Source organism: Syngnathus floridae, chromosome 14 (genome assembly GCF_059516105.1).
Source record: "Syngnathus floridae isolate MCC-2025c chromosome 14, RoL_Sflo_1.0, whole genome shotgun sequence".
Lineage (NCBI taxonomy): Eukaryota > Metazoa > Chordata > Actinopteri > Syngnathiformes > Syngnathidae > Syngnathus > Syngnathus floridae.
In genome coordinates this window covers 9378852-9386450 of record NC_142426.1, presented here as the reverse complement: position 1 = coordinate 9386450, position 7599 = coordinate 9378852, and the positions used below count along the sequence as shown (strand labels likewise).

General features: G+C 29.6%; 1 long non-coding RNA gene across 2 annotated transcripts in view; it reads left to right on the top strand.

The window, feature by feature from the left end:
• Window positions 1-683: 683 nt before the first annotated feature.
• Window positions 684-7599, top strand: part of LOC148387628 (uncharacterized) — a 7519-nt gene continuing 603 nt past the window's right edge. Inside the window, exons 1-4 of one of the 2 annotated variants that reach the window (XR_015862867.1) lie at window positions 684-1069; window positions 1149-1203; window positions 2172-2310; window positions 5857-6074. This is a non-coding gene — a long non-coding RNA (uncharacterized LOC148387628). The remainder of the gene's footprint in view (window positions 1070-1148; window positions 1204-2171; window positions 2311-5856; window positions 6075-7599) is intronic. The other variant, XR_015862866.1, reaches the window with a different exon arrangement.

The window sequence follows — 7599 nt, the reverse complement described above, 5'->3', positions numbered from 1 at the left end:
GTACAGTGTAAATCACCTTCAAGGAAATTTAATTTATATACATGTGTATATATATATGATAAATCTGAATCTAATGGTGACCTCAAGTGTTTTTAAATATTTCCATCTGTCAATTTCCTTTGGGCCGAGCCCCCTCCGGCCTGCACCTGTAAACTCCTCCATCATAATACATTTCCAAGCTATGTAAAAATGAAAAAATATTGCCATTTAAAAAAAAATCCTCTTTTAATATTCATGATTTCCTTATTTCTTAAAACTGACCAAATTTAAACGGATGTCTTCCTTTAGTCCAGCTCGTTCCAGCGGCATTGGTCTTGTGTATGTATGATTTTGTGTGTGTTTTTAAATAACGTTTTCATACTTTATTTTATTGTATGTAAATAGCTGTTAGTCACGTGACCCAATGTGGAGGAATTTGTGGGCGGGGCCTGCTAAAAGACCAACTACGGAAGCTCCCCAAGTACTGATGTGCATTCCAGTTCTTTTAGGTGAACTGAATCTTTAGAATCTCTTTGAACGAATCGTTCACTCACGAGCCAACACTTTGGGTTTTCAGTCTTGAGGTGAGCGTTGGTTGCCCTTCTGTCACTGTCATGGACACGAGTCTTTGGTCAAGTGGTAAACGTCAATGCCTCTAACACGATGGAACCATGGTTCGGGACCCGACCTTACCCACGAGCTGTACTTTGTCAATTTTCACTCACTTCTGCATAAAGTTTGTGACTTTTTTTTTTTTTTTTTTTTTTTGAAGGCAGGTTTCAATCTTGCCTGTCGGAGAGGTGGGCGTGGTCAAGCCAATTTCAGTTGCGCTGTGATTGGTCAGACTGAATTTGGGCAGAGGTAGGAGGCGGGCAAAGTGGCACTTAGGTTTTTGAAGGCAGTTTTCAGTCTTGAGGTGAGCGACAGGTGCAACCGCCCGCGTGTGAAGTGGCCTGTCACGTGGTACGCTAGTGTGCAAAGCACCATTGGACGAGCAGGCGAGGAAGATTTGAATTGACGGATGTGACGTCATGTCTTCGGGTGTTGTCAAATACCGGTGCAATCACCCGCGCAGCGGGCGGTTTCTCAGGTAAGCTAACATGCTAGGAAATGTTTGTCGTTCATTGGCGTTTCTCACGACGGACGCCTTGTTTGTTTGTTTGTTGCAGGATTCAAGGCGAGTTATCAAATGCAGGCGCCATCGACCGTGTGGCGGTTTCTCGGGTAAGCTATCAAATGTTTGTCGTTCATTGCCGTTTCTCACGACGGACGCCTTGTTTGTTTGATGCGAACAAATATCTTGAAAATCTTTTCACACTCGTCCCGGCCACCGCGACTGTCGTTTTGCCGCTACAGTATTTCAAATCTCTTTGGCGTTGTGTTTCGTCAAATTAACAATGTTGCATTACATATAGTGTGCTATTTCCGTGTTATGCAAACTGATGAATATGACAAATTTGTTACGTCATGTTCAAATCTATTCCAAGATGGCGCCCGCCCGCCCGCCTTCCGTTATGCAACAAACATTTGCGAGCGTGATTTTCTCCCGTTTAGTCGACTGCTCGATTCATGCCGACATTTTTGAGTGAGTTGATGGATGATAAAATTAAATTATTATAATTCGGATACTTTTGTAATTATTATAACTCATTACAATATACTGATAATTGTATACATATTTTAAATATAAAACTGGAGTTGGTATGTGTAATTGTTGCAAAAATATCATGCCATTGCCACTCTACTCAATGTCTATAATTGTAACTCCCAGATGCAGAGCATATAGTATGGTATTATATTGTATGGTATTGTATTGTATGTATTGTATTGTATGCATTGTGTGTATGGTAGCGTATGGCAGGGTATTGTATGTGTTCTATGTCAATCCATCCATCCACCCATCCGTCCGTCCGCCCGTCCGTCCATCCACCCACCCGTCCATCCACCCACCCGTCCATCCACCCAACCCATCCAGCCACCCACCCAACCCACCCAATCCACCCATCCATCCGTCCATCCAACCCATCCACCCACCCATCCACCCAACCCACCCAACCATCCATCCATCCATCCATCCACCCATCCATCCGTCCATCCAACCCATCCACCCACCCACCCACCCCACCCAACCCATCCACCCAGCCCACCCAGCCCACCCACCCACCCATCCACCCACCCATCCAGCCACCCAGCCACCCATCCATCCAGCCACCCAGCCATCCACCGCTTATCCGGACGTCGGATTGCGGCGGCAGCAGCTTTAGGAGGGACTCCCAGACTTTCCTCTCTCCAGCCACTTCATCCAGCTCAACCCAGGAAATCCCAAGATTTGTATGTATTGTTTGTTTTGTTGTGTTTTTTGTTTTGTTTTTTGTTTTTTTGTTTTGTTTTTTGTTTTGTATGTATTGTATTATATGTATTGTATGTATTGTATTGTATGTATTGTTTTTTTTTTTGTTTTTTTTTGGGTTTTTGTTTTTTTGTTTTGTATGTATTGTATTGTATGTATTGTATTGTATGTAATTTTTTTTTTGTTTTTGTTTTTTTTTGTTTTTTGTATTGTATGTATTGTATGTATGTATTGTTTTGTATTGTTTGTTTTGTTTTGTTTGTTGTTTTTTGTTTTGTTTTTTGTTTTTTGTTTTGTATGTATTGTATGTATTGTATTGTATGTATTGTATTGTATTGTTTGTATTGTATTGTATCGTTTGTATTGTATTGTATTGTTTGTATTGTATTGTATCGTATTGTATGTATCGTATTGTATGTATTGTATTGTATTGTATGTATTATTATTTTTTTTGTTTTTTTTGTTTTGTTTTTTGTTTTGTATGTACTGTATGTATTGTATTGTGTGTATTGTATTGTATGTATTGGTTTTTTTTTGTTTTTTTCTTTGTATTGTATGTATTGTATGTATGTATTGTATGTATTGTATGTATGTATTGTATGTATTGTATTGTATGTATTGTTTTTTTGTTGTTTTTTTGGTTGTGTTTTTGTTTTTTTTTGTTTTGTATGTATTGTATTGTATGTATTGTATTGTATTGTATGTATTGTATGTATTTTTTGTTTTTTTGTTTTTTGTTTTTTGTTTTTTTGTATTGTATGTATTGTTTTTTTTGTTTGTTTTGTATGTATTGTATGTATTGTATTGTGTGTATTGTATTGTATGTATTTTTTTTTTGTTTTTTTTGTTTTTTTTTGCATTGTATGTATTGTATGTATTGTATTGTATGTATTGTATGTATTGTATTGTATGTATTGTATTGTATTGTATTGTATTGTATGGTTTGTATTGTATTGTATGGTTTGTATTGTATGTATTGTATTGTATGGTTTGTATTGTATTGTATTGTATGTATTGTATTGTATGTATTGTATTGTATGTATTGTATGTATTGTATTGTATGTATTGTATGTATGTATTGTATTGTATTGTATGTATCGTATTGTATTGTATGTATCGTATTGTATTGTATTGTATGTATTGTATGTATTGTATGTATTGTATTGTTTTTTTGTTGTTTTTTTTGTTGTGTTTTTGTTTTTTTTGTTTTGAATGTATTGTATGTATTGTATTGTATTGTATGTATTGTATGTATTTTTTTGTTTTGTTTTTTGTTTTTTTTGGATTGTATGTATTGTATTGTATGTATTGTTTTTTTTTGTTTGTTTTTTGTTTTGTATGTATTGTATGTATTGTATTGTGTGTATTGTATTGTATGTATTTTTTTTTTTGCATTGTATGTATTGTATGTATGTATGTATGTATGTATTGTATGTATTGTATTGTATTGTATGTATTGTATTGTATTGTGTGTATTGTATTGTATGTATTGTATTGTATGTATTGTATTATATGTATGTTTTTTTTTGTTTGTTTTGTTTTTTGTTTTGTATGTACTGTATGTATTGTATTGTGTGTATTGTATTGTATGTATTGTTTTTTTTTTGTTTTTTGTTTTTTTTTTCTTTGTATTGTATGTATTGTATGTATGTATTGTATGTATTGTATTGTATGTATTGTATTGTATGTATTGTATTGTATGTATTGTATTATATGTATTGTATGTATTGTTTTGTTGTTGTTTTTTTGGTTGTGTTTTTGTTTTTTTTTTGTTTTGTATTGTATTGTATGTATTGTATGTATTTTTTTGTTTGTTTTTTTGTTTTGTTTTTTGTTTTTTTGTATTGTATGTATTGTTTTTTTTTTGTTTTGTATGTATTGTATGTATTGTATTGTGTGTATTGTATTGTATGTATTTTTTTTTTTTTTTTTTGGTTTTTTTTGCATTGTATGTATTGTATGTATTGTATTGTATGTATTGTATTGTATTGTATTGTATTGTATGTATTGTATGGTATTGTATTGTATGGTATTGTATGTATTGTATTGTTTGTATTGTATGTATTGTATTGTATTGTATTGTATGTATCGTATTGTTTTGTATTGTATGTATCGTATTGTACGTATTGTATTGTATGTATTGTATGTATCGTATTGTATGTATTGTATTGTATGTATTGTATGTATTGTATTGTATGTATTGTATTGTATGTATTGTATGTATTGTATTGTATGTATTGTATGTATTTTTTTGTTTTTTTTTTGTTTTTTTTGTATTGTATGTATTGTATTGTATGTATTGTTTTTTTTGTTTTTTTTTTGTTTTTTGTTTTGTATGTATTGTATTGTGTGTATTGTATTGTATTGTATGTATTTTTTTTTTGTTTTTGTTTTTTTTTTGCATTGTATGTATTGTATGTATTGTATTGTATTGTATTGTATTGTTTGTATTGTATGTATTGTTTGTATTGTATGTATTGTTTGTATTGTATGTATTGTTTGTATTGTATGTATTGTATTGTATGTATTGTATTGTATTGTATGTATTATTTTTTTGTTTGTTTTTTTTTGTTTTTTGTTTTGTATGTATTGTATGTATTGTATTGTGTGTATTGTATTGTATGTATTGTTTTGTTTTCTTTTTTTTTTTTGTATTGTATGTATTGTATTGTATGTATTGTATGTATTGTGTGTATTGTATTGTATGTATTGTATGTACTGTATTGTATGTATTGTATTATATGTATTGTATGTATTGTATGTATTGTTTTTTTGTTGTTTTTGGTTGTGTTTTTGTTTTTTTTGTTTTGAATGTATTGTATTGTATTGTATGTATTGTATTGTATTGTATGTATTTTTTTGTTTTTTTTTGTTTTGTTTTTTGTTTTTTTTGGATTGTATGTATTGTATTGTATGTATTGTTTTTTTTTGTTTGTTTTTTGTTTTGTATGTATTGTATGTATTGTATTGTGTGTATTGTATTGTATGTATTTTTTTTTTGCATTGTATGTATTGTTTTTTTTTGTTTTGTTTTTTGTTTTGTATGTATTGTATGTATTGTGTGTATTGTATTGTATTGTATGTATTGTTTTGGGTTTTTTTGGGGTTTTTTTTGTTTTCTTTTTTGTTTTGTTTTTTGTTTTTTTGTATTGTATGTATTGTATTGTATGTATTGTATTGTTTGTATTGTATTGTATTGTTTGTATTGTATTGTTTGTATTGTATTGTATGTATTTTGTATGTATTTGTATGTATTTATGTATTTTTTTTGTTTTCTTTTGTTTTGTTTTTTGTTTTTTGTATTGTATGTATTGTATGTATTGTATTGTATTGTTTGTATTGTATTTGTATTGTATTGTTTGTATTGTATTGTATTGTTTGTATGTATTGTTTGTATGTATTGTATGTATTGTATTGTATTGTTTGTATGTATTGTTTGTTTTGTTTTTTGTGTTTTGTTTTGTTTTTTGTTCAGCCATCCACCCACCCATCCACCCACCCATCCACCCACCCATCCATCCATCCAGCCACCCATCCAGCCACCCATCCAGGCAGCCACCCACCCATCCAGCCAGCCACCCATCCATCCGTCCATCTAACCCATCCACCCACCCCACCCACCCAGCCATCCATCCAGCCACCCAGCCATCCACCGCTTATCCGGACGTCGGATTGCGGGACTCCCAGACTTTCCTCTCTCCAGCCACTTCATCCAGCCAGCTCAACCCAGGAAATCCCAAGATTTGTATGTATTGTTTGTTTTGTTGTGTTTTTTGTTTTGTTGTTTTTTGTTTTGTTTTTTGTTTTGTTTTTTGTTTTGTATGTATTGTATTGTATTGTATTGTATGTATTGTATGTATTGTATGTATTGTATGTATTGTATGTATTGTATTGTTTTTTTTTTTGGTTTTTTTTGTTTTTTGTTTTTTTTGTTTTGTATTGTATTGTATGTATTGTATGTATTTTTTTGTTTGTTCTGTTTTTTGTTTTTTTTGTATTGTATGTATGTATTGTTTTGTATTGTTTGTTTTGTTTTGTTGTTTTTTGTTTTGTTTTGTTTTTTGTTTTTGTTTTGTATGTATTGTATGTATGTATTGTATTGTATGTATTGTATCGTATTGTATGTATTGTATTGTATTGTATTGTATTGTATTGTATTGTATGCATTGTATTGTATTGTATGTATTATTATTTTTTTGTTTTTTGTTTTGTTTTTTGTTTTGTATGTACTGTATGTATTGTATTGTGTGTATTGTTTTTTTTGTTTTGTTTTCTTCTTTTTTTTTTGTATTGTATGTATTGTATTGTATGTATTGTATTGTATGTATTGTATGTATTGTATGTATGTATTGTATTGTATGTATTGTATTGTTTGTATTGTATGTATTGTATTGTACTGTATTGTATTGTACTGTATGTATTGTTTGTTTTTTGTTTTTTTTTGTATGTATTGTATGTATTGTGTGTATTGTATTGTATGTATTGTTTTGTTTTTTGTTTTGTTTTGTTTTTTTTGTTTTGTTTTCTTTTTTGTTTTGTTTTTTTGTATTGTATGTATTGTATGTATTGTATTGTATGTATTGTTTGTATTGTATGTATTGTATTGTATGTATTGTATTGTATGTATTGTATTGTATTGTATGTATTGTATTGTATTGTATGTATTGTATGCATTGTATTGTATGTATTATTATTTTTTTGTTTGTTTTTTGTTTTGTTTTTTGTTTTGTATGTGCTGTATGTATTGTATTGTGTGTATTGTTTTTTTTGTTTTGTTTTCTTCTTTTTTTTCGTTTTTTGTTTTTTTGTATTGTATGTATGTATTGTATGTATTGTATTGTATTGTATGTATTGTATTGTATGTATTGTATTGTATGTATTGTATGTATTGTATTGTATGTATTGTATTGTATTGTATTGTATTGTATTGTATTGTATTGTTTGTATTGTTTGTATTGTATGTATTGTATGTATTGTTTGTATTGTATTGTATTGTATTGTTTGGATTGTATTGTATTGTATGGATTGTATTGTTTGGATTGTATTGTTTGTATTGTTTTTTTTTTTTTTGTATGTATTGTATGTATTGTGTGTATTGTATTGTATGTATTTTGGTTTTTTTTGTTTTTTTTTTTTTTGTATTGTATGTATTGTATTGTATGTGTTGTATTGTATTGTATGTATTGTTTGTTTTTCTTTTTTTTTTTATGTTTTGTTTTGCGTCATTTTGCAATATTGCAGAATTTTGGTACATTTTTCTGTACGAGTAA